The sequence below is a fragment of the Petaurus breviceps genome, unplaced genomic scaffold (assembly GCF_028583685.1).
Source record: "Petaurus breviceps papuanus isolate PSGF00001 unplaced genomic scaffold, PetGlider_PUasm1.0 37, whole genome shotgun sequence".
Classification (NCBI taxonomy): domain Eukaryota; kingdom Metazoa; phylum Chordata; class Mammalia; order Diprotodontia; family Petauridae; genus Petaurus; species Petaurus breviceps.
The window spans coordinates 94,231,659-94,258,842 of NW_027186296.1; the positions used below are offsets into that span (position 1 = coordinate 94,231,659).

General features: G+C 39.4%; 1 long non-coding RNA gene across 1 annotated transcript in view; it reads right to left on the bottom strand.

Moving 5' to 3' along the window:
• The window catches only part of LOC138168671 (uncharacterized), a 59,205-nt gene that overhangs the window by 2,284 nt on the left and 29,737 nt on the right, over positions 1-27,184 (bottom strand). The window contains exons 2-3 of the long non-coding RNA XR_011170175.1: positions 25,518-25,655; positions 24,711-24,762 (exon numbers count right to left, since the gene is read on the bottom strand). This is a non-coding gene — a long non-coding RNA (uncharacterized lncRNA). The remainder of the gene's footprint in view (positions 1-24,710; positions 24,763-25,517; positions 25,656-27,184) is intronic.

Consider the following 27,184-nt stretch of genomic DNA (forward strand, 5'->3'; position numbering starts at 1 on the left):
ACACCTTGTGCTTGTGCTTTCTCTCTGCTAATTATCTCTGATTTGTCCCATCTGTATCTTGTCTGTACATAGTTGTTTGCATGTTGTCTCCATTAGACTCTGAGTTCCTAGAGAGTAAAGACTGTCTTTTGCCTTACTTAGTATCCCCAGTTCTTAGCACAGTGCCTGGTAAATGGAAGGCACTAAATAAATCCTTGAAGACTTGACTTGTGTTAAGTGCTGGAGATAACAAAGACAAAAATAACAGTCCCTGCCCTCAAGGAGCTTATATTCTAGTGAATAATAGTCATTGATATTTATATAACGCCACCCTAAAGTTTACAAAGCACTTTAGATATACTGTCTCCCTTGAGTTTCATGGACAACCTGAAGAGACAGGTATTTACATGCACTATTCCCATTTTATAGATGCAGAAACTGAGATTTGATTGGTACTTGCTCAGGGCCCCACTGCCAGTAAATGTCTGATATGAGATTTGAATCAAGTTTTTCCTAAATTGGGTATGGTACCCACCATGCCATCCTGCCTCTCAACTGAGTAAGGAGCCAGCCCTAGGAAATGATGCTTCTCTATCTCTTCCTTGCACAGGAAGCACCCAAGTTAATACTGGTGGGAAAAGAAAGGAGAGGAGGAGTCTGGCAACCTGCCAGGTATGGGGAATTCAGATAAGCTAACATCAATATTTATCAGAACAGACACTGTTTAATTTCTCTGCTAAGGTACATATAGCACTTTGTATGCTTTCATAGTCATCTCTTTATGAGATAAATGTTTAGGGCCATTAACCAGAACAAAAAAAATGTATTTGTACTCTGCTCCTGAGTAACTTAGGCTATTTACCACACAAGGAGGTCTTGTAGTTCATTAATAATATATAAATACAAGTCAGTGGAAGAAACTGTCTTGTTAATTGACTTCTGAGATGCTAATCTAGGACTCATTAGCTTTAAACATAGCCTGACAGCAGGGTTTGTACCATGTAGAAATAATCTTCAGCAAAGAAAACACAAAGTATTCATAGTCTGTGCTTTCTATATACACTATACGACACTACACACACACACACACACACACACACACACACACACACACAGAAATGCACACACCTACCTTTGTTCCCTTGAGAAATTTGGGGATGGAGGGTACAAAAGAAAAGAGACAAAAATACAAGGACACAAACTCAAGCTTTTAAGACAACATTGGAGGGTGTGAAGGCATTTCTGGTCTGTGCCAATCTCTAAGCCCCCCTCTAGAGTACAGCTGCTTTACTAAAGGAGGGAGAAATATAAAGTACCCAGCTGACTAATCTAATTAGGAGCACAGTCTGTTGGCAGGAAAAAGCCAAACCTAGACCTAAACTTTTCACAAAACATTGAGTTTTCCTTATCTTCCTCAATGACTTTTTTTTTTGCTATGAACAGGGTCATTTCTTTGAAATCTTTTATTTTTTTTTTATCTCCTAAACTGTATGATTAGTAAATGCAAGACTTGGGGTTCTGCTGATAGTCTACTGTCAGGGGTAAATGCTTAGCTTCTGCAAACTCCTTATGTTTTGATTACTGTTGCCAGCAGAGGAATGCAATGACTGAGCCAGAGTTCCTTCTGTGACATGTTTGAAAATCAAACAAACTTTGGCCGTTCACATTATCAAATACATTAACATATTTATTTGTGGGCACTAATGGCTGAGTGCAAAACATGTTAATTAACAGAAAGGATAAGCAGCAAGATCTATAATGTAATGTCTTCCTAACTGGTGAATTTGCTATTTTTTTCCCCTATTGTGAGCATTCATACAATCAGTTAATTAAACAATGAATCAACAAGTATTTATGTAATGCTTACAAGGTATTCAGCACTATGTGAAGCACTGGGGGTACAAAGAAAAAAAGGAAGCAGTCCCTGTCCTCAGGGAGCTTTCTTTTAACTGAGGAAACAACATGTACATGGATGAGCTGATAAAAAATATGGTCAAACTTAGCTATTCTAATCAAGTCAGTGATGCAAGACAATTCCAAAGGACCCATGAAAAATGCTAACCACCTCTATACCTCAGTTTCCTCATCTGTAAAATGAAAGAGTAGTTCTTGAACTATTTGGAGGTCTCTTTCAGTCCATAAGCTTAGGACTAAAGAAAACCATGACATGGCTGAGCAAGGAATGGGAGCCTTGTAAATGGCTCTGACAGTACAAGTCTAAGGTGAATGACAACTGTCTACTCAGGGTTTGTAATGGTCTGTTTGAAATATTTTGTGTTTTCTGTATTGGTGCATGTATGTCTATGCAGTTTCTGTAGTAGAGAAAATAAATAGCTGTCCTTTACCCGAAGTCTGGATACATCAAGTACATTTTTTTAGAAAATGCCCTTTTTAGCCACATTTGGGCCTTAGTCAACAGCCCTACCTAAGTTTTGTTTTAGAGATTTTTCTGGGGTTACTCTAGGGTGTTGACAGAGCCAGAGAGAAAAATAAGATTCCTTTGGGATCAAGCTTCTCAGGACTAAACCAAAAGTCTTCATGAGACATGGAGATTAGCCTGTCTTCTCATATCCCATCCATCCTTCCACGTTGGGTATCTTACCATCTGCCCTTCTGCTATTGCCTTTCTTCTCTCCATCTGGAACACCACCCTCTTGAATGAACCTCCAGAGAGTAGGATCTCTGTTCACCAAGGGAGTTAATCCACTCAGCTATAGCATTTCACCCTGAGCAGGCTGAGCAGTCCAAGATTGGTGAGAGAGGGCTTATTCACCTTTTGTTGTTGTTCAGTGTTGTTCACTGACTCTGAGACTCTTCAAGACCCTATTTGGACTTATTTTGGCAAAGATCATGGAGTGGTTTGTCATTTCCTTCTCCAGCTCATTTTATAGATGAGGAAGCTGAACACTGGCTAAGCGGCTTGCTCAGGGTCACACAACTAGTCATTTATTTGATCTCAGGAAGAAGAGTCTTCCTGTCTTTAAACCTTGCACTCTCTCCACTGTACCACCTAGCTGCCCTTTCATCCAATCCACTATAAACATCTGGCCTGTGATTTTGTTTCACGTTCTATCCAGCCATCTACTGGATTATTGTAGTGTGCATTATTACCTCACAACCCCAACGACCTCCACTTCCTTTCACAGTTTGTTTTAGAAATAGTAATCAAATTAATACTAGGATTGCTTTTGAAAAGAGCATGATGATTCACTGTTCTATGGCTCTGTACACCATCTATCCCCTGGGACCCTCAGACCCAAACTCCATTCTCTGGCCGCTACTCTGTTATTTGTGTCAGCTCTCCCTATTAGAATCCAAGTTTCTTGAGTGAAGGGACTGTCTCACTTTTGTATTTGTATCCCCAATGCCTAGAACAATGCCCAGCACATAATAGGTGCTATTTTTCATTCATTCATTCTCAAAGGTTATACCAAGGAAGCTAAATGTTAACAGCTGAGCTGCAAAAGTATGGGCCTGTTGATGAACTACAGTTATCCCTTCCAAATCACCAGTGTTAGGGTCAGTGTCCCCTACCCCCCTCCAATATGGAAAACCCACATAAAACTTTTTGGCTCTCCCTTCATATCAGAGAAGTCTGAATTATTATGGTATTAAAGATAAAATATGTTATTATACAATACTACTCATATGTTGTATGCATTTCTGAGTTTCTAAACTTTTTCTTCGTTGTCTGTTGGTTTTCATGTATCATCTGCAACTTCCACAAAACTCCCCCAAAATTTCTTGTGCTGACTTATGATATATTGAAAACATGATGGGGAAAGTTGCAGTATGGAAGGGATAACTGTATATGTTTGGTATGTGAGAACCTCCCTGGATAAATTTGAAGAGGCTTGTTGCCCTCAGAATGACAAATATTCTGGCCACAGAAATACCTGAAAACTTTACAAAGTCATGGAGAGGTAGTGACTAATATTGGTAGAGGGAGGACCCTCGATGGAGGAGACCACAGTTCTTCAAAGTTTTGAAATAATGTGAACCTTAACTGACAGTGATATTGGAATAATCTATTATATCACCCCATCTATTAATAATAATAATAAATAATTGCATCATTTCATCTACGCATTTATTGGATGCCTGCCAAATGCAAGACACAAGTCAACAAGCATTTATTAAGAGCCTGCTGTTCTGGGCACCATGCAACACCTTTTGAAGGTGATCAAGAAGAAAAAGCCATGACTCTGCTCTCAAAGATTTTAAAGTATAATTATTGTCATGAGATAATCCCTAATACCTATACTATACTCCTAAGAAAATGTAGCTTACATTTACATAGTGCTTTACAGTTAGAGGGATTTTTAAATCACTCTCATTTCTCATGATCCTTTCAAATCCTTTCTAAGAGGGCAATGGTAAGGAAAAGGATCTGAAGAAATAATTCAAGAAAATTTCCCAGACTTAATAACATACTGCAGTCAGAAAAAAATCAGAGTTCTGATAGCAAGAAGTCTAAAAGTCAAGTCTCCAAGGTGAATCAAACTCCAAAACTATAGAGATGAAGAAAAAAAATCCAAGCCTCAAGAAAGAATAAATCATGTATTAGAAACCACCAATCAACATTTCATCAAACTTCTCAAATCAAACATTGCAAGATCAGGGCAGTTGATCAGAAATATATATGCTTAAAATGAAGAGATATGGGTTTGGTTCTTCCAGTTAACTTTCCAAAAAACCTTAGCATTTTTTTTTGACGGCAGAAGAATATCACTTAAACACTTACGAGCCTTCAATAATTTCCTTGACAAAAGATTTCAGCTGAAAAGAACTATGGTCAGAGACTTGTGGTAATATTTCCTTTTGTCAGATGAGTAGTTAAAGACATTCAAACAAAGACTTCCTAAAAGAAATTGATAACTGTAGTGGTGATTATAAAGTAATATTTACAATTTCAAATTGAACATTTAAATTTTAAATTGTTGAATTGCCGGTTTAACATTGTTGAACTGCTGATTCCCCAGTCAAAAAAGGAAAGAAAGAAGGAAGGAGAAAAGAAGAAAAGAAGAGAAGAAAGGAGAGATGGAGGGAAGGGAGGAAATCCTTTAAATGGAAAGAGAAGGGCAACTAGGTGGCACAGTGAATAGAGCGCCAGCCCTGGAGTCAGGAGGACCTAAGTTCAAATTTGGCCTTAGACACTTATCACTTACTAGCTATGTGATCCTAAGCAAGTCACTTAACCCCAACTGCCCTGCCTTACTCCCTCAAAAAAAAAAAAAAGACAACAAAAAAATGGGAAAGAGAATTTTGACTTAATTTTAATTTTAAATAACTTAACCCTATTTGCCACAATTTCCTCATTTGTAAAATGAGCTGAAGAAGGAAATAACAAATTACTCCAGTATCCAGAAAACCCCAAATAGGGTCACGAAGAGTTGAACATGACTGAACAACAATTTACACAGTGTTTTTCTCAAAAAATATGCTTACCTGCAAATAATTTCGATCTACAGCTGAGGCAGCTAAGGCTCAGAAAAGCTATTGATTTTTCCTGTGGTCACACAACTAAATTGTGATAGAATCAGCACTTGAACCCAGATCTTCTGATGTAAAGTCCGGGACTCTCTACACCACCCTAGGAGGCAACACGGTTTGGAGAAAGCCTTTTAAAGTGCTCCAATGGTTATGAAATTTCCAGAGCTACCATTACCACAAAACATCGTACACGGATAGCACTTATATCATATTTTGAATAGCTTACAATAAAGAAAATGGATCAAAAATAGTCATGCTGCTCCAGCTTTTCTTGCACAGAGATTTCCACATCTCTTGACTTCATCTAGTAGTAAATAATCATAGAATCACACCTTGGAAGAGTTAGATGGATTTTATATTCTAATCCTCTTCCTTTACAGGGGAAACTGAGGCTCAGAGACAGGAAAGGATGTGCACAAAGTCACACAATGGCAGAATCAAGACAATTCTCCCATTTCTCAGTTCTGCACTTTTGCCACTAAATGCTTTTCCTAGGGAAAAAAAGTTCTAGGTACCTCTATGATGGTGCTCACCTTTCTGTGTTATTTGTCAATTCAGACACATCCTTAGGCTTCTAAAAAAAGTCTGATGAAGATAATCTATCTGTTTCTGGAAATAATACTATCATCATGTAGCTATTTGTGGGAAAATGTCAACATGAACTCAGAGCTAAACACCAGAGCTAAATCATTTCATGTAATTGACTTAATTAAAGATGCTATCACAGAATCACAAAATTTTTAGGGTCGGAAAGGATTTTTAGCAATTAACTGGTTCAAACTGTATCAGAAAAAAGAATCCCCAATACAACAATCTGTTTGAAAATCTCTGAGAAAGAACTCACAGCTTTTTGAGGCAGCCCATTCCACTAATACCTTGAGTTATTAGGGATTATTAAGCCTAAAGTGACTGCTTTGCAATTTCTCCATATTGTTTCAGGCTCTTTCTGTCTGTGATAACACTAAGCATATATACTCATTAAAATCCCATTTCCATATAAAGAAATTCCTCCTTCCTTTCTCCTTTCCTTCTTTCTTTCCTTCCTTTCTTCCTTCTTCTCCCTCAATATGTAACTCATCAAATTAGGATCAAAACTTGATAATTTGGTAATGGATTGTGCCAAAAAAAACTTGAGGGGAGAAAAAGGCACAAATGATCTTTATTTCTGTATGTAAACAATTATTTTATTCTGCACAAATACTTGGACAGATGTTTAAAATCCCTTACTCTGACAATGATTTTTCTGTTCACACAATCTTGAGAAATTCCTAAATTTTCACCCAAGCTGTGAAAACAGTTTTTCTTATGTGGACAAAAGTATGACTGCTATCTTAGGAATGGCCTACATAAGACAATATGTTGTGTCTACAAATTCTAATTCATCATAAATGAATTTGAAGAAGGGTATGGAGCTGCCTCTCAGATGACTTTTCTATTTTCATGTAATGTTCACTACATGGTACTTAAAGCTGTTTTTATAAGTCAGCATATCCTGTTGGAGACCAATTAGACCAGACCCCTTCTGCCTAGAGGAAGAGAGGTGATAGCTAAAGTGACTGATGAATATCCACGAATGTGGCTTCTAACTTCAAGGGAATTCTACCAACCTTTAGATTTATTTAACCTTATCTGCCCTACTCAGAACCAGTCCATTTGTCAGACATTTCAGCTCCCTGTGTAAAACTGCACAGCCCCTTGAATCTGCATGCCACCTGGTGTCTGACAGTATTTTTGTCTGAATACAGTTAACTTTGTTAGAACAGTTCTATATGAAGCCTCCTCAGATTAGAAGGAGATCCAGCCAATGTGTCAGTGAGATGGACCAGACCAAAGGTCTGTATCCACATCATCTAGTATACTCCCATTCCAGCTGTGTCCATGAGCTTTGTACGTAACTCAGTAAACTGTAGTTATATCAGGTCAATGTGAGGCTTTGCCAATGATCCTTGAAATCTTGGATCTGACTAGCAGCATGGTCAAAAGCACATGTTCAAATCAAAACTGCAATAAATCTCCTATTCAATAGTAACTGTGAACAGAGTCAATCAACATGCATTTATTATGTGCCTGTTGTTTTCCAGGATCTGTGCTAAAATGCTGGAGATACAAAAGTAACATGGTTGCTTTGGACCCACTGAATGAGGGCAAGTCCAATACATTTACCTCTGCTTTGTCCCTTTCTCCTTCTCTAGTATGCTGAAGGCATTGGAAAGTCCTCTCTTTTCTCTGCCATTGTCTTAAGCCCACACGGATTATGTTCTCTCTTTTTTAGAGATTCAATGACTAGCACCCCAGTTCAATTTAACCACTTAATTTTGAATTAACTTTTATAAAGAGATACCTACTTCAAAGATAAAGCAAGAATTAACATATAGACATTTTCTTCAATACCTTGGGGGCATAATCCTTCCTAGTCACCTCTTCTCTGGGGAGGGAAGGGATTAGGCTGACAATTTAACTCTTAATTTCTACAGAGGATTAGTCCTACCAAGTTCAAGTACAATGAATGCTTCTCAAGATTTCCCTTCCAGGCTGGCTCCAGTATCTACCCTGGATTCCTGGATTCCTGGACTCTTCCATGGCTAGAGGTTCTGATGCAGAGACCACCCAAAGTCTCAGGGATATATGACCAAAGAAGGGGGAAGATGGCCCTCTGGCCTCCCTTCTCACCACTTTAGTATGAACTTCTGTGAGTAACAGAGTCCTTTACCCTTGAATGTCAATGCAGGGAGAGTTCAGGCTATATACTCAGGTAGTTTTAAAGACACAGAGGAGTTCTGACTCCACAGACAGTGTAAAAAGCTTACTTAAAACCACACGGGGGGGCCAACACAGGATGTTGATGCATATTCCACTTCTTTTTTTTCCAAGAAGCAAATCCTCCAGCTTCTTCAAATGAGTGAGACCATTTTAGGTACTCTACATCACACAATTACATTACAGAAAGACAAAAGCAAACTATTCATTACCCTCAAGGTGTTTACATTATAATAGAAGAAATAATAATAGTTACATGTACAACTATAGGTAAATATAAGATACATATAAATTAAATTGCTAAGAGTCACCAATCAGGAAAATAGGGCTTTAGGCTGGAGGTTTCTTTAGGGCAGGAAGCTGGTTGGTGGGGATGTGGACATGTCTAGAGAGTAAGTCAGAGAGAGAGAAGGAACATAGTGAGGACGCCTGACCAATGAGAGAGCTGAGTTATGAGTCAGGACAGAAGAATTTCTGGGGAGAAGTTTCTCTAGGGTGGAAAAGCAGTTGTAGAGGAGAAGGAGAAGCCCACTGAAAGAGTCAAGACACGAATAGTTTCATCTTTTAAGAATGAAACATTACCATAGTAGAAAAAGGTCTGCATTTGGAATCAAGAGACATGGCTTTGGAATTGAAAGAGGGATCCCCTATAGAAAATAAACTCTTTAAGATGCTCCTATTTGCAAATGACACAGTTGTTGATTTCATCAAGTCTAAAAACATTGCAGAGCCTCTTAAATAAGACCTATAATCTCTCTCTTTTTTTTTTTTTTTAATAAAGCAACCGGGGTTAAGTAACTTGCTCAAGGTTACGCGGCTAGTTATTTCTGGGTGTGGTGCTGAGTATCTGAGCCCGGGATTCGATCCAGGTCATCCCGACACTGGAGCGGGTGCTCTTATTCGCTGAGCCACCTGGCTGCCCCTAGACCTATAATCTTTTAAAAGAGTCTGGACTAATTATTCAAACAAGAAAAACAAATGGAGGAAGAAGGCACATTGCTCAGCCAATGATATGGAGTTGGGAGAATGATGGCAAAGAGGGAATCCATCAGTACATATATCTTGGACAAACATTAAGCATGAACAATAAACTTGGCCCAACAACAAAAAAGAGTAAAATAGTAGACTGAATGTCTTTGGTAAATTGTTCAGTACTTTTAATGACCCTAAACTTCTCCCTGAAACAAAGGCCCTTCTTTTTCTCATTGAGGTTCTTCTATTGAGGCCAATTAGCTGCAAGTAAGGGAATACTATAGTTTCCAAAGAATTTAAGTGGAAGTTCATTGCAAGGGCAGTGGAGGGGTGCATGGTAAGAATGAGTAGTCTTTAACATTGCCCACCAACAGTTACACAAGATAAGCAGTATTTTAAAACTGGGTCAGTCATGTTGCATAAGTGATGAATGACTGATGGAAACCCCAAGTACTCCATTGTTTTCCATTCAACATCAAGAGAACCAGAAACAGGTCACCAGCATGTTGGGCAGACACACTATAGAGAACTGACAAAGGCCTTGTATAAGAGTTGCACAGCATGAGAGAATGGATGGGTTGCAGTTTTCACCTTTGCAGGAGTGCCCACAGCAATCAGTTCACAGATCTGTCAAGGTATTGACCAATGAGGAAACAAAGGCCCAAAGAAATTGAATGACTGTCCCATCCTCACACAACTAGTATGTGTCAGAGATGGGATTTGAATTTGTCTTTCTTAATTTCATGTCTACCGCTCTTGCCAGTGTGCCATATTGCCTTTCCTGGAACTCTTCAAAGGTGACAAATTATTCTTTTAATATCTCCTCTCTTATTGTGGGTTCCATCTTATTAATTATCATTGTTCTGTTCTTTCCAGTCCAAAAATCAGTTTCCTTTGCAGAGAAAGCCAAAACCAAAATCAAAGAGTTGATTAGTTCTATTTTCTGTGCACACATTCCCTTTCCCCAACCCTTCCCATCACCATCTGTAATGGGAATGTAAAATTTTAAGATCTTCCCTTCCCCTAGGCTAAAGTGCACCTGGAGCCTGGGGTGGGAGGCTTGTTTTTCAGAAGACACTTTTTAATTGGCCAGTGGGTCAAGAAAGTTGTTACATTCTCTGAGCCAGGAGAAGGCTATATAAGCTCTGATGTGTAGCTTTGTTTTGGGGCTCACTTTGAGAAGTGTTCTGTGATTTGATCTGGATTCTGGGAAGCCGTTGTTGAGACCCCCCCCCCTCGGCTTTGAAAACCCTAGATGTTGAAACCCAGATGTTGATTGGTGTAGCAGCAAGCACCCCAAGCGTCCTCAGGGTTTGCAGCTACCACAGGTTCTTGGATCTGCTTTGTTAAAGGAAAGCAACTCAAAATGGGTTAACAAGCTTACTTTAATCAGTCAGACATATATCGTTTACCTTGTTCAGGAGAAAAGGTCAGCTCCCTGAACCCCAAAGTATACAGGCATAATTATCAAGACAGAAACATCAAGTAGACAGATTTCCAAACTGTCCAACCATTACATCCATACCCAGCCAACATCTGGGTTTCCACATTCTGGGTTTTTCAAAGCCGGGGGACTCTCAACAACGGCTTCCCAGAATTCAGATCAAATCACAGAACACCTCTCAAAGTGAGTCCCAAAACAAAGCTACACATCAGGGCTTATATAGCCTTCTCCTGGCTCAGAGAATGTAACAACCTTATTGACCCACTGGCCAATCAAAAAGTATCTACTGAAAAACAAGTCTCCCTCCCCAGGCTTCTGGTGCATTTTAGCCTAGGGGCAGGGAAGATCTTCCAAATTTGTATTCCCATTACAATTGGGTATGGATGTAATGGTTGGACAGTTTGAAAACTGTCTATTTGATCTGTTTCTCTGTCTTGATAATTCTGTCTGTATATTCTGAAGTTCGGGGTGCTGACCTTTTTCCCCTGAACTAGGTAATGATACATATTTGACTGATTAAAGTAAGCTTGTTAACCCATTTTGAGTTGCTTTCCTTTATCAAGTCAGATCCAAGAACCTGTGGTAGCAGCAACCCTGGGGACACTGGGGTGCTTGCTGCTACACCATCCCATCCACCCTGAACAATGATCCTATCCCTTCTTTGCTCCTCTGCTTTTACCTGATTTGATTTTTAAAAACGCCCTTTGTTGAATTCAGCTCCTTCTGTGCATTAGGTAGCACTCCTGATATACACACTGTATAGTGTCTTCCTGGCTTCCCTATTATTATTGACTATTCCTAGTCACCCAGGCTCTCAACTAAGGTGTTATCCTCTCACAGAAGCAGCTAGGTAGAAAAGTGGATAGAGCACTCAGTCTGGAGTCAGGAAGACTTGAATTCAAATCTAACCTCAGACACTTGTTAGTGGTGTGGCCCTGGACAAGTCAGTTACCCTGTCTGGGCCTCACTTTCCTCATCTATAAAATGAGAAGCACTTACCTCCCAGGGTTGTTATGAGGATCAAATGAAATAATAATTGTAAAGTGTTAAGAATGGTGCCTGGCATATACTAAGCGCTACATGAATATTGGCTATTATTCACTCTCTTTCTCATTCCCCATATTATCTGTTGTCGAGTCCTATTATTTCTACCTTCCTAACATCTCACTTTTCTCTTTTCACACTGTAATCACTCTGGTTCAGATCCCCATCACCTTGCATATTGCAGCAGTCAGCTGATTGTCTCTTTTCACTCCATTTGGTTCTCCACTCAACCATCACATTGATCTTCCTAAAGTACCAGCACATTACACTCTTCCCTTGCCCCCATTCCATAAACTCCAGAAGTTGCCCATTATTTCCAAGCTCAAATATAAAATCCTCTGTTTGGCTTCTAAAGCCCTTCCTTGTACTATAGGGTAGGTCCTTTCCTACCTCACTCCCCTGCACATACTCTTCCATCCAGTGACACTGGCCTTCTTGCTGTTCCTTGAACAAGACTCAATTTCCCAACTCCAAACATTTTCACTGGCTGTCCTTAGTGACTGGAATTCTCTCCTTCCTCATCTCTGCCTTCGGGCTTCTCTGGCATTTTTCAAGTCTCAACTAAAATTCTGCCTCCACGAGAACCTTAAGCCTTCCTTCTGAGATTGTCCCCAATTCGTCCTGTATTTATCTTATTTGTATATCGTTGTTTGAAGGTTGTTTCCTCATTTGACTGTGGACTACTTGAGAACAGGAGCTTTTTTGCCTTCCTTTGTATCCCCAGTACTTAGTACAGGGTCTGGGACACAGGAGGTGTTTAATAAGTGTGATACTTCTGTGCAGATTAAATTTAGAAGTGTGCCCCAAAAAGCATGTATATCCCCCCCACCCCACCTTGAGCCAGTTGTTAAACATGTATCAGCATATCCCTGGGCACAAAGTAGATGTCATATGTTCTTGCTGGAATCCCTGGAAGCCATAGAACCAAAAAGTATCTTCTTTTATAGGTTCTTTGGGTTTAAAGTCTTGACCTGCACCACAGCAAGTCTGCCAAAGACTCCTCTGTGCCTGCACCCTAGAGCCTCAAGTCCCTCCTTCCTGCATTTACTTCCATCTTTTATAATATCTTTTAGAAACTTAAATAAGTAGTAAAGTGATTTGCTCAAGGTCACACAATCTGGACTCAACCCAAGTCTGCTGACAAAATATTCAGGGCTCTTTTCTCTATACCAAGGATTATGGCAAGAATAGAATGAGAAAATATGTATAAAGTGCTTTGTAATCAGTAATGCACTTTCTCCATCAAGGTTATTATTGACATTTTCATCATCATTAGTTATACTAATAACAGTGATAATGATAATAGTAATGAAATGTTCAACCCTTCATAGCTGATTCCAGACTCTAGGAGTCTCACTGCCAACCTTCCTTCCACACCTTTCCAGGTGCCAAGTGGATGTACTTTAAAAGCTAAAATTGATTGGAGATGCCCCATCAGTCACTGAGCTTTTCCGGAGTTTAAAGACGTCAGCATTGTAAATAGAATTGTCTGATGAAGTAGAAGTTAAGAAAAGAAAGCCAAAAGGATCCATTTCAGAATGTCCCACAACATTGGCCTGGTGTTCATTTCCCTGGGTCATTTGTTCAAGGACAGAGAAAAGTTGCTCAGCTTGCTATTTTTTTTTTAAAGTAGACTGTTGTCTCCTTTGCTCTCAGCAGAGGATGAGCCAGGAGTCAGCAGTCCTGGAGTGTATAGAATTTCTATTAACATTCCCTAGAGAGTTGGTTGGGCAAGCTAGCATCAAAAGCAGGCCTTTTATGTGGGACTGCTCAGCAGAGGGCATCCTTTTGTCTCTCTGGGACACAAGGTTTGGAGGGGGAGATGGCGGTGCTGGAGCCAGATCAATCTGACTGTTAAATGTTCAGCATGAACATTTACACTTTGGAAATTGGCAAATGCTCAAAATGAGGGCTCGATTGTTTATTTTGTTGATGGTCTAGACTTAAGGAAATGATGGCGAAAATGTTAATAATGCAAATTAAACTTAAAAGTATGCCATAAAAAGTACATACACACTCCACCACCAAAGAGTTGTTATTAAACATTTATGGAATTTCCCTGGACACAAGGCAGAGGTAGTCACATGTTATTGCTGGCATCTCTAGAAGCCACAGAACCACAGAACATCTCCCTTTAGGGGTTCCTTGAATTTAAAGTGTTGAGCCCCAAGCAAAGTGTGTCAGACTCCTCTATGTCCAAACCCTATCTTCTCCTCCTTGCCCCCACCCCCTACCCCTTGGAATGTATTTTGAATTGTTCTGTGGGGGCCATCAACATTATAGGTGCTGCTTGTGAAGGAGAGAGTCCATGTGATGCCAGTATTTCCCTGCCAGCTCCCCTTTCTCCTAAAGTCTGTCTATTTCTCTTTAAAAATCAAAACAAGCACAGACTTTCTAACCCACACAGCCCCTACCATGGTGAACGACTAAACAGATGGAGATCTGCAAACATTAAAACTGGAATTGCCAGATAAATCTATTCATCAGTAGGGTAGATGTCCCTGATTTTCAGATATATCTCTATAGTGAATGAGAGAATGAATTAAAATGCTTTTATTAGAACTTGCCATGTGTCAAGTACTATACTAAGTGCTTGGAAAACAAATACAAACTAAGACAGTCCCTGCCTGCAAGGAGCTTACATTCCAAGGAGATATAGCAAATATGGGAAAGTTGTAGTCAGTTAAGGATAACTAGTTTAGAAAGTTACTGGGCTATTTGGGATTGGAGACTTAGAAGAGTAGATAATAACAATAACATTTATATAGTACCTACTATGTGCCGAGTGCTTTATAAGTATTATCACATTAGATCCTTACAACAACCCTGGGAGGTAGGTGCTATTATTATTTCCATTTTACAGTTCAGGCAACTGAGGCAGACAGAAGCTAAGTGACTTGTCCAGGGTCACATAGCTAAGTAAATATCTGAGGTTGGATTTGTATTTGGGTTTTCATGACTCCAGGTCCCGTATTCTATTCACTGCACCACCTAATAATAACAATAACAATAAGCTTTTTTACAGTGCTTTAAGGTTTGCAAGACACTTTACAAATGTCTCATTTTATCCTCACAGTAACCTTAGGTGGTAGACACTATCTTTATCTCACTTTACAGATGAAGAAACTGAGGCAGACAGGATAGACACACAGCTAGTGAGGATCTGTGGCTGGATTTGAGCTCAGGTCTTCCTGACTCTAAAGCCAGAACTTTATCTACTGGACCCTCAGCTGTCTCATACATTTTCCAGTGATAGAAATTATTTGATTGTGATTCCTGAGCTAGAAGGGCAGAGGGAGAGATGGGGAAGAAGGGGGTGGACCACATGGGCACAGCAGGACTGCTGATAGAAAGATGGTAGGAAAGTAAAGTGAAGCATAGCTAGGACTCTCTTGAAATAGTGGACAAAGAACTTGCCAGTCAGGCCAGTTGGCTCCCAGAGTAAGAGTTCAGGAGATGAAAGGGTAGGGAATTAGGATGTGAACAAGATAAATATCTCACATAATTTAGAGCATTTCTACAAATATGTTCCAAAAAAAGCACTTTAAAAAAACAACAAGAAAACCCAAGCAAGTATCCTGCTCTTCTCCAATCAGTAATTCTTTGTTCTCCCTCCCCCCAGCTCCAAGAAACTCAAAAGAAATGAGTTCTCGTCTAGTGCAAATATCAATTTGTAACTGGAATTAACCACTACAGATGATGGTAAGCACATCATCTCATAATTGTGGGGTTTCTTTAGCTCCAATAGCTCAATAGGTTTGTTTATTGAATCTCCTAGGAATAATTTGAAAAAGTCACTGTCATATCACTGACAACGCCCACCCCAAGTCCTCCCAAAAAGAGAAAATTTCTTATTTGCCCCCTCTCCTTTTTATTTTAAAGTACTAGGGTATTTTGGCCCCTGCCTTCGCTTGCTGCTGCCTCCTGCTGGCCCCCTGGGGCTCTGGTAATCCAAGTGCAACCTCCATGGGATATTTCCTTAGGGTCCCATATAGAAGTGCAGATTCTTGATATGTTCCTAGAGTTTAGGAATTTAATAACAAGTTTACAGAGACAATCAAATCTTGCCAGGTTAACTAAAATTATTTGATAACAAGTTTCCAAACTGCAAAAATGAAATAAAACTGAGACTTTCAAAGAGATCACAAATACCATGGCAGAATCAATTTTAACACTGCATTGTATTGCTGCAGATTATGGGAAAAAATACTATTAATTTTGTAGATGCTAAATATTCATCTAGTTCCTTGGAACTTGTAATTGGTAGAAACTCTACTTAATCAGTCAGGCAATAAATATTAAGCACCTACTGTGTGCAGAGTATGTGTATACAAAGATAGGTAACCGTCCCAGTTCTCAGGAAGCTCACAGGCTAATAGAGGAGAGAACATGCAAATAATTGTGCACAAACAAGCTATCTCCTGGATTAATTGGAGATAATGAACAGAGGGAAGGCACTAGCATGAAGGGGGATGAGGAAGGGCTTCCTACAGAAGGTGGTATTTTAGCTGGGACTTGAAGGAAGCCAAGAGGTGAGAATATGAAGAGGGGGATGCAGGACAGCTAGTGAAAATGCTGGGAGTTACAGTGTTCAGCACCTAGTAGTAGTATAAATTCTCTAAGACATGCTAATTTGTCTCTAAACACAGTTCCAGAGTTCTCTTGTTCCAGAAATAAAGATGAGTTCTATGATACCAATGAATTCCACCCAAACCACTCCTCCTCAAAGCAACAGATTCCTCTGGATTGACCTCAGTCTTGACACACAGTAGTTTGCACATATGGACCAAATAAAAATTCCTGAAGAATTCCATTGGTGAGCACAATATAAGGCAAGGTTGTATATAAGAACATTATATTTTCACCTTTCCCAGTGGTTATGGAAGATCTATTATTTCAGTGTTCTGGGAGGAGATTATTATTAATTACTCCAAGGCTAATTATATCTCAAATATCTTCTACATAAAACCTTTCAATGGGAATGAGAAACATCATATCGTGGACAAAAATTTTCCCTCAAATGACAAGAAATCCTTTTACTCAATTGAAGAGAATTGAAATGGTGTCACCTATGCAGACTACACGAGAGAAGAGAAGAATGCAAGAAGGGCCCTATAACTAAGAAGAAAGTGAGAAAGCTGGAAGACCAAAATGAATACTAGGCATAGTATTATGCTATTCATTCAATGCTAGTACCTTTTCATAGGTCTTTTACAAGAAGTGATAGTTTGAGAAAAAATGATAACATTTTAAAAAAGTCATTTTCCAAAACATCCTCAGAGGGGGCGGCTAGGTGGTGCAGTGAGTAAAGCACCAGCCCTGGAGTCAGAAGGACCCAAGTTCGGTTCCGGCCTCAGACACTTAACACCTACACAAAAAAACTAGCCGTGTAATCTTGGGCATGTTACTTAACCCCAATTGCCCTCCAAAAAGAAAAAAAAAACAAAAAACAAACAAAAAAAACCATCCCCAGAGGAACCAGGTGGAAGGAGGTTATGTCAGTCAAGGCTTCAATTCAATGATGAGGTTTAGAGGTAATGAGCGAGGGGCATCTCATGGAGGCCTTGACTGACACCACCTCCTCTCCAGCTTGTTTAGAAGGTTGGAAGGTAGATTTGTATACTCTTCTTAATGCCTTCTTTATAGAGGGCAGGAAATGAATTTAGCTTAGTCCACTTTGTATCTGCCTGGTTTCAATTCCATGGAACAAGATGGAGGGGGAGGGGTAGCACATCCCTTGCCTGCCTCCTTTTTGTGTTGTCTCTTCCTTTAGATTGTGAGCCCCTTGAGGAAAGGGGTTGTCTTGTTATTAATTGTAGCCCCAGCGCTAAGCACAAGACCTGCCTCCTAGTAGGCACTTAATAAACGTGTATTGGATTAGATTGGATTGGAAGCCTGGAAGTCAAAATCTAAGGGAGTGAATTATCAAAGGTGCCTTCAAACTTTCCCAGGCCCACCTTTTCTATGTGTTTTAATATTTTCCTTTACTGGGGAAATCAATGAATCATGAATCCAGTAATGGATCATTTCAGGCTATTTTATTAGCATATTCAGAGCAAAGGATCAGGCCTATGCAAAGCAGGCTTATTCCTAATTCTAACACAAAACTATTCACATTGAAAATGGAATGTGTAATTGTGTTGTCTGGGATAGGAAAAACTCTAACTATTAAAGTTATTCTTTTAATTTTTGTCTCTGTTTCCTAGCCGCCTTATCCAGTGTATACACTTAATAGTTTGTTGTGTGAATGAATTAATACAGCTCAAATATCTTGGCTCTCTGGTTTCTTTGAAACGAATCTTTATTTTAGAGTGCCTGGAGAGATTGCTACAATCTCAGCTCATTTCCCCTTGTGTATATTTCTATTACTGAGTGCCTTTCCCAAACAGATCATAATTTCCCTTCCAGGGCCCAAATAAAGGTAGCCCAATATACTAGAAACCAAATTCCAGTTCACAGATTTTGACATAACAAAATGTTACAGCTGAAAGAGACCTAGTTAATCTCTTGTTCGTCCTTCCCTCTACTCCATTCCCATTTCATTTTCTCCCAATCAATAACTGTTCTCCTGGAGATCATTATGAGATTAACTTTTGTATTTAAGAGTTTCCTTCTGGGTTCTCAGGCACAGAGCCAGATCTCCCATTGAATAATGGTAACCTCACCAAGGGAGGCTGGGCAAATTCCCATTCTAATTTCTCAAGCTGGTCTGCTCTTCTACCTAACCTGTACGTTATTCTCAAAAGTATGGGTTCCTTATATAACTCACTAACAAATGTTCTTCTGCTTTCTGGAGATAGCTAAAGCCTATGACCATTGGTGAACCATTACCCATAACTACCCTTTCTTAATTCAAGCTGCTGAAAATAATTTTTTCACTACTTAGCCCATAATATTTACTTAATAAAAATCTTACACATCGATAATAAATGATATCTAATATTTGTATAGCATTTAAAAGTTTATAAAGTGCTTTACGTGTGTGTGTGCATTATTTCATTTGATGTTAACCAAGCCATGTGACGTAGGTGCTGTTATTATCCTCATTTTACAGATGATAAAACTGAGGCTGAGAAAAAATTAAATGATTTGTGCAGGATCACTTGGCCAGGAAGTGTCTAAGGGAGTATTCAAACTCAGATTATCCCGCCTCTAATTCCAATGATTTCAAATCTATTGTCTTATCTAAATTTTGCCTTATGGTGGAATGCAAGTCCCTGGAGCATAGGGGTTGTTTCTTTTTTTTTCCTTTTTTTTGGGGAGGGGTGTCTTTTTAGTTATCTCCTAGTGCATGACCATTCTTGGTGCGTTCTAGGCACTTAATACATTCATGTTGATTGATTGCATATTTGTCATCTTATTCCTTTTTCATCTGCCATACCAAGGCTCTCTACTTTGATCATTTCTCCCTAATGATTTCATTCAGTGGGTTGATTGTAGCCTTTTTTGGAAGAAGTTTATCAGAGAACATTTTCAAGACAAAATGTCAAAGTCCAGCTGATGGGCAACAAGGAGCACTAACCATTCTGATCTGTCAAGGAGATCACTGGTTTGCAGAAGCCCCCACCACAAACCAAATATTTGAGAGGAAAAATCAGGGTCTGGAAATCATGGAAGCTGCCTCTTTTCTTGCTGTGGCCTTATGGTAGGGAAAAATTGCATGCAAGAAACAGGGGAAAGGGTAACACTCTGAGAAGGACACCACACTTCTTATTTTATTTCATTTCACAAAATGCAATAAATAAAATATGCTGAAAATGAGTGGGCGCTAATAGGATCTCCAACGCAGCAGGCCTAGACAAGTGATGCCAAATAAATCTAAGGCTTTCCACACACCTAGAAATTGATTACAAGTTAGAAACAATGATGGCTGGCCAAGTATTAATAAGAAAAGTTGTATTTTACTAAATGAGAAAAAAGAGACCCTTTCACAGCACTTAAAACAAATTCCTGTTGATTTTCCTGTTTATCTTTTTTTTTTCTGGGCATAGAGAAAGGAGGAATATTATTCCACTGGGCTACCTAAGTGCTTACTTTCTCAACCACATGAGTCTCTTTGTTCCTCAGCTCACTCTGTGAGGGTAATTAATAAAACAGCTTCCTGCTCCATGTGACAGTATCTCTTCTACCCTCTGTTCTGTGGTGTGTGCTGGAAACCCACAGCTTTGCTCTGTTAGTGCAGCTGTCCCTGCTCTGCCTTTAACCACTCTCCTCAGTGATGCTGGATCAGCACATCTTCCCCAAACCCCAGCTGCTAGAACCTTACAACTTATGGCATAGCTACATGAGGGCCAATCTTTGAAGTTCTATCTTCATTCTCTTCCTGCTCATCTCAGAGGCTGTTAGGCACCTTTTGGAAGGAAGCAGATAGATGGTATACAGCAAGTCTGACAGCAGCTTTGAAAGTCAGGTAGGGGTAGACAGAGTCAGTTCTCTGTATAACCTGAAATTCCGTGGGATGTGGTAGAAAAAACAATGGCCTTGAGCTCTGGGTTCAAATCCTGTTGTTGTTCAGTCACATCCACTTCTTTGTGTGACCCCATTTTGGGATATTCTTGGCAAGAACACTGGAATAGTTTCCCATTTTCCTTCTCTAGTTCACTTTACAGGTGAGGAAACTGAGGTAAACAGAGTTAAATGACTTGTCCAGAATCACACAACTAGTAAGTATCTAAGGCTGGCTTTGAACTAAGGCCATTTTGACTCCAGGCCTGGCTCCCTATCCACTGTGCTACCCAGCTGCCCATATCCTGGCTCTTAAATTTACTACTTGTGTGTCCTTATTTGTGAAATGGAGAACATGATTTCTAAGATCCTTTCCAGCTTTAAACTTATGATTTCTGTAGTCCTCAGTTTCCTTGTCAGTAAAATGAGGGGCCTGAATCTCCTCAGGTACCCTGGATCTTTCCAAGTCTGACATTCTATGTCATACATAAGGCTTGCAATTTACCTTTGACTAGGTGGCATTACATTGCCCATTGTACTCCCTGGTCAGGGATGTGTGGCCACTGGAGTTTTCTGGACTTCAGCACTGGCTGCTTTGGAGGAGAGGAACAGTAGGAATTAAATTTTTTTTCCCACAAGCTACCAACTTGATAACTATCAATAAAAACAGATCAACATACAAAGGACAAAACTCATCTCAAACCTTTAGTCTTTAACAAGGAAGAACCAGATGAATTAGCAAATAAGTAAGCAAATAAAATGCTTAAAGTGGTAGGAATTTACTGACTCATCCTGGCAATGTTTTTAAGGTTGGTTCCCCCACTATCCTTTACATAGTGCTGAATTGCTCATTCTTACACCAAGTACATTGGTACCCACATGTTGGGATGGAGAAGGGTAGCACATAAGCCTTATTGGCTGTGAAGGAGCCATCCCTAAGAGTTAGGCCTTGTTAATATCCCAGTCCCAGCTCTCTTTAGCCATCAGTACAAGTGACTTTCTCTTGGGTTCCAGACTGTAATTTTTCATTATTTTCTAAATGTTAGCTTTTTAAAATTTTATTTTATTTTTAATTTATGAAATAACACAAGCATGTCTATCACATAGTAGAATTTTTTTTTTTTGAGCAATCGGGGTTAAGTAACTTGCTCAAGGCTACACAACCAGTTATTTCTGGGTATGGTGCTAAGTTTCTGAGCCCAGATTCAATCCCCAGGTCATCCCAACGCTGGAGCCAGTGCTCTTACTCACTGAGCCACCTGGCCGCCCCTACATAGTAGAATTTTTAAAAAGATGATTGCACATGAAACTATAAATCTATTATGTACAAATGATCACTGGATTTCTACTCAAGACTCTGGTGTTTGTGGACTTTTTTTTTTTTTAAGCAATCGGGGTTAAGTAACTTGCTCAAGGTTACATGGCCAGTAATTTCTGGGTATGGTGCTAAGTATCTGAGCCCGGATTTGATCCCCAGGTCATCCCGACAGTGGAGCCAGTGCTCTTACTCGCTGTGCTACCTGGCCGCCCCAGGATTTTTAATAATAGAACTATGGATTTAAATCTGGAAAAGACCTTAGGACTCATCTAGTCCAATCCACTCAATGTACAGGTGGTGAAATTAAGCCTTAGAGAAATTCATTGACATGACCAAAGTCACACAGCTGTCCTTTCCATCGCCATGATCCTGTGAGCTTATGATTTGGTGTAATTGGTCTGACTCCTGAATGCTTGACCTGACTTCCTTCTTTTATCACTATCATCATACCTTAAAAGAGGGAGCTAGGTGATGCAGTACATCAAGCCTGGACCTGGAGTCAGGAAGACCTAAATTCGAAGCCCAACACAGACACTTATTAACTCTGTGACCCTGGGAAGGTCATTAAAATTCTGTTTGCTCCAGTTTTCTCCTCTCAGAAACAGGAAAAATGACAATGCCTACCTCTCAGGGTAATTGTAAGAATTAAATGAGATAATATTTGTAAAACACTTTGCAAATCTTAAAGGTCTTTATAAATGCTAGCTATTATTACTAGCTACTATTACCTGGGTGGGCAGCAAGGTGGTACAGTGGGTAGAGTGTAGGGCCTGAACTCATCTTCTTGAGTTCAAATCTGGCCTTAGACACTTGTATGTCTGTGTGACCCTGGGCAAGTCACTTAACCCTGTTTGCCTCAGTTTCCTCATCTGTAAAATGAGCTTTAGAAGGAAATGGCAAACCATTCCAGTATCTTTGCCAAGAAAACCCCAAATGGGGTCAATGAAGAGTCAGGCATGACTGGAATAACTAAACAATTACCTTTGTACCAAGTTCTAGCACTTCCCTTTTTAAATTCTGTTTTGGTTGCCCCTCTTTACTACAGAGAACCCCAGCTCTGACCTCTCCCCCACTTAATGTCAGCCCACTGTTTCTGAACCCTGGTACCACACATCAAGGTAACTCCATTGGCATTCTGGGAAGACCCTCAGCCATCTCACACTGCTGGCCCTATTCCTGGCCCAAACTCTGCAGTCAGGCTGGACATTGGGTAGATTGGACATCGTGAATATTTGTCATGTGTAAACAACCAATCAGCATTTATTAAATGCCTTATATATGCTTGGCACAGTGTCAAGATCTGGGGATCTGAAGACAATAATAAAACAGTACCATCTTTAAGGAATGTACATCATATTAAGGGAGATCAATACAAACAAAATGAATACAAAGGAATGTGGAGGAGAGAATAGCTATGAATAGAAACTGGGGGGGGGGGGATCAATAAAGACCTCATGTAAACAGAGATGTTTTGACCTGAGCTTTGAAAGAAAGGAGGGATCCAAAGACATGGAAGTGATTAAGCTTGTTCTATTTGACTCTAGAGGGCAGAAATAGGAGTAGTGAGTGGAAATTACAGAGAGACAGGTTTCTGCTGAGGGTTATAAAAACCTTCCTAACAATTAGAGCTGTTGAAAGTGGAATGGGCTATCTCAATAGATATTAGTTGCCTCTCTCTAGGGGTCTTTAAATGGAAACTAGATCATCACTTGTCAGGGCTGTTTCCTAGAGGATTCGATGTTTAACATGGATTACATCAGATAGTCTCCAGGAAAAGGCATCATGGTTAGGAAGACCAGGGTTTGAAGCTTGCCTCAGATATTTACTAATTGTATGACCTTGAGCAAGTCACTTAACTATTGTCTGCCTGAGTTTCTTCATCTGTAAATAGAGATTATAATGGGGTCAAATTCCCAGAGTTGTTGTGAGGATCAAATGAGATAATGCATATGCAACTCTCTGAATACCTTAAAGTACTAATAAATATTAACCCTTTACTCCTGTTACCTATCTCTAAGGGCCCTTTCAACTCTGATTTACAAGCAGTGAATTAGGAGTTTCCCAGGACTCTAGTTAAAGATCTTCAACTTGAAACTGAAGGCAACAATTCATTAATTTATTATTTATTTTTAAGATTTTGTTTATTTTACTTTTGTTTCATGAAATAGAACAAGCATTTCCATAATATAATGGAATGAAAAAAAGATTGCCCAGGAAACTCCAAATCTATTATGTACAACTTGCTATTCCTTTTAAATATATAATAAAATTATCATGTAAATTTCTTTTTTTTCTCTCCCCCCAGAGGTGACTACCATTAGACACAAATATGTATATATGTAAAAATCATCCTTTATATATTTTTATTTATCATTTTTTTCTCTGGATTCAGATAGCGTTTTCCTTCATATGTCCTTTATTGTTAATTTGGCTATTTATAATAGTCAAAATTACTTAATCACTCAAAGTTGTGCTTAAAACAATATTAATTTATAAATCAGGCACTTATTAAGTGCCTACTATGTGGGATGTGAACTCTGCAGTCCTTATCTGCAGAGGACAACTCAATGTCAAGGAGAATTGAGGTGGGAGCTAGGATGCCTAGGTTCTACTTTACCCTTAACTTTGATTCATGACATTTTCCACTAAAATAGGGGAGAGAAGACTTTAAGTTGCTGTTAAAAGCAAACTACAGCAATAAGTCTTTTTTTTTCTTTTTGGAGGGCAATTGGGGTTAAGTGACAAGGTCACATGGCTACTAAGTGTTAAGTGTCTGAGGTCACATTTGAACTCAGGTCCTCCTGACTCCAGGGCCAGTGCTCTATTCACTGTAGCACCAAGCCACCCCAGCAATAAGTCTTCAAGAGTTATATTAGAATATACTTTGATGTTAGACTCTACTTGCATATAAGTGTTAGATGGACCTTGGGTTAATGATGATTTCTTGCTAAAGTAACCAAAAGTCCAGACTGTAAGATCAATACCACAGAGCTAGGTCAATAGGCTATCTGCAGCATTAACCTGGAGCTCACTGCCATCAGCAGATACAACTTGGAAAGACACTGGAATAGCTTCAGTTACTGGTATAAACATAGATGTCTTCTATAGGAAGAATATCTTAAGGTCGGAAAATATTTTATAGCTTTTCAGTATTTTCACACATGTCTCAGTTTATCTTTACAATGACTCTGGGAGAGGAAGGGAAGAATTAGCATTCCCATTTTACAGATTAAGAACCAGAGAGACCAAGTGACTTACCCAGCATCACACAGTTACTATGAGGCAGGAGTGGAGGTAGAACCTAAGTCTCCTGGTGAATGAAAAAAAAAAAAAGAAAAATGGTAAAAAATAATTAAATACCTAAAGTGCCAAGAACCCTTGAATTATGCTAAGGGTTGTGGATACAACTACAAAAGGCAAGACCATTTTTCTCTCAAGAACTCGTACTCTAATTGGAAAAAATTGAAACATATAAGAGAATTCAGCTGTAGGATGGAAGAAAAGACCCAGAAGTCCTAGGTGTGCAGCAGGAGGGACAATGGGAATGTCCAGAAATCTGAAGGGTATAAAGTCAGGGCAGAAGGTAAGGCCTAGGGGACCTTAATTGGGACGCAGTGTGTCAGAACAGAAGGGAAGGCCTGGTGTTCCCCAATTTTGCCAGGAGGATTGTAGTTGGTGACTCCCAGTGCAACCAAATAGTGTGAGCAGCCAGGTCACCTTGGCCTCTTATGGGGAGGGGGCAATGGAAGAAAGGGCCTCCTTAGATGGTGCTTAGCATAGTATACTTTCCACTTCACCATACATTCTACATAAGACCCTTTCACACACAGAGAAACATTAAAAATAAAAACAAAATGAAACAATTTGGATTTTTCTATCTATCACTGAATTGTGTTGAGTGCGGTTTTTAATCTTATAACCCTTATTCAGAAAATAGGCATTGTAGTACCATGAAAGAGAACAAAGAATGATGTGCCCATCATAATCACCAGATTTAAAACAAACATTTACATAATGCAACAAAAAATAGCATAACTGTGTTTGTCCTTAAAACATCAGACATACCTCATATGTGGGTAGCATGTAGACTAGGAAGAGCCAGTAGACCTTGAGTTAAGTCCTGATTTGGTCTCTCACTTGCTGTTTGGCCTTGAGCATGTTGTTTCTGTTCATCTTTCATTTCCCAGGCCTTAGTTTACTTACCTATAAAATGAAAGAGTTGAATTAATTATAATATAAGTTTCCTTCCAACTTGAGCATTATATGTCTGAAATCTTCGACTTAGGCTGGAGGGAGAGACAGAAGGTAGCATGTGACGGGGGGGGTCAAGCCACCCCCACCACTTCTCCCCAGACTCCTTGGTACCATAAAATAGTTCAACAGATGTTCTTTTAATCCATGGAAGTGATACTAAAGAAGATCTATTTCCGTCTGTCATACTATTGTACCCTAAAGACCATTGGATCTTTCCCTCTGACTTGAAGTTGAAAGCTCATTTATATGTTTTCTTTTTTTTTTTTTTTGGAGGGCAATTAGGATTAAGTGACTTGCCCAGGGTCACACAGCTATATAGGTTTTCTTGAATGTCCTGTGTTCTGTGTCCCATCCACATGCTCTTGACTCTCCTCCATACTGCCTCCTAAGACTTGGACAAGTATTGCCTTCTAGGTGTATATTAAAATTGATTATTAACAGGACCCCAGAAATAATTTTGGAACACCTAAAATATAAAGTGAGAGAGACTTTCATGCCCTAAATGTGTCTTTAAAAAATTATCTGAGGTCATGAGCAAATTGAGGTGTTCCCAGAATACCTATTTTGTAATTGTGTTAGACTGGAAAAAAAAAAAGTTTTAGCACCAGAAGAAAGAGCTCTTCTCTATTCTTTCTTGAAACCTCCCCCCAAATCTTTTCCTTTATTTTTCCCCTTCAAACCCTAACCAAGGCATGTGATGAACTCACCCCTGGAGGTGTCAAAGCTATGTATCCAAACAGCTGTCCCTCTATAAAATATGTCTTTTACTCTGCAACTTTCTAAACAAGTGACCCAGTGTTAAACGTAGGCCTAAAAGGGAAAAAAAAACTAACGACCTAAATAACACTTTGTTGATTCTGACTTTCTCCAGCTCTGCCACAGAGGCAGATGTAGCAATGTGATCTGGTAAAACCACTTCCACTTTCTGACCTTCTGTTTTCTTTCCCGTAAAAATGAGAAGGTTGCACCAATTATAGTGAAATACAAAGGTTAAGATACTTTAAAAATTTAGACTCCAGGTTAAGAACCTCTCTAGTCTAGATGAACTCCAAAGCCCCTTCTAGCTCAAAGATTTCATTATTCTGTAATTATCCTCAAGGTATGCAGTGTTGGAAGTGGGATAGAAAGACACTGGATGACTTTTCTTTTGAGGAGGGCCTGAAGCCATACCACTGTCTTATAGGAGGAGATAAGTAGGTTTTGGATGAGGCAATCAATTTTCTTATTCTTCTGTTTGAAATGGCATGCAAATAGCCTCGATTCTCTTCTTCCTAACACTCGCCATGGATAACGCAGCTTCTTTGCTTGTTATACCATACAAGGATGCTCCAGAGCAAGTTCTTAAGACTGGAACTCTCCCTCCAACAGGTAGAAATCTCACCACGGGAAAAATGCCTAATTATGATTCATAGATGCCTTCTATTCTGAAGATAAAACTCCAAAAAGTTGGCCCTTACAACTGAGACTAGCTACCTGCT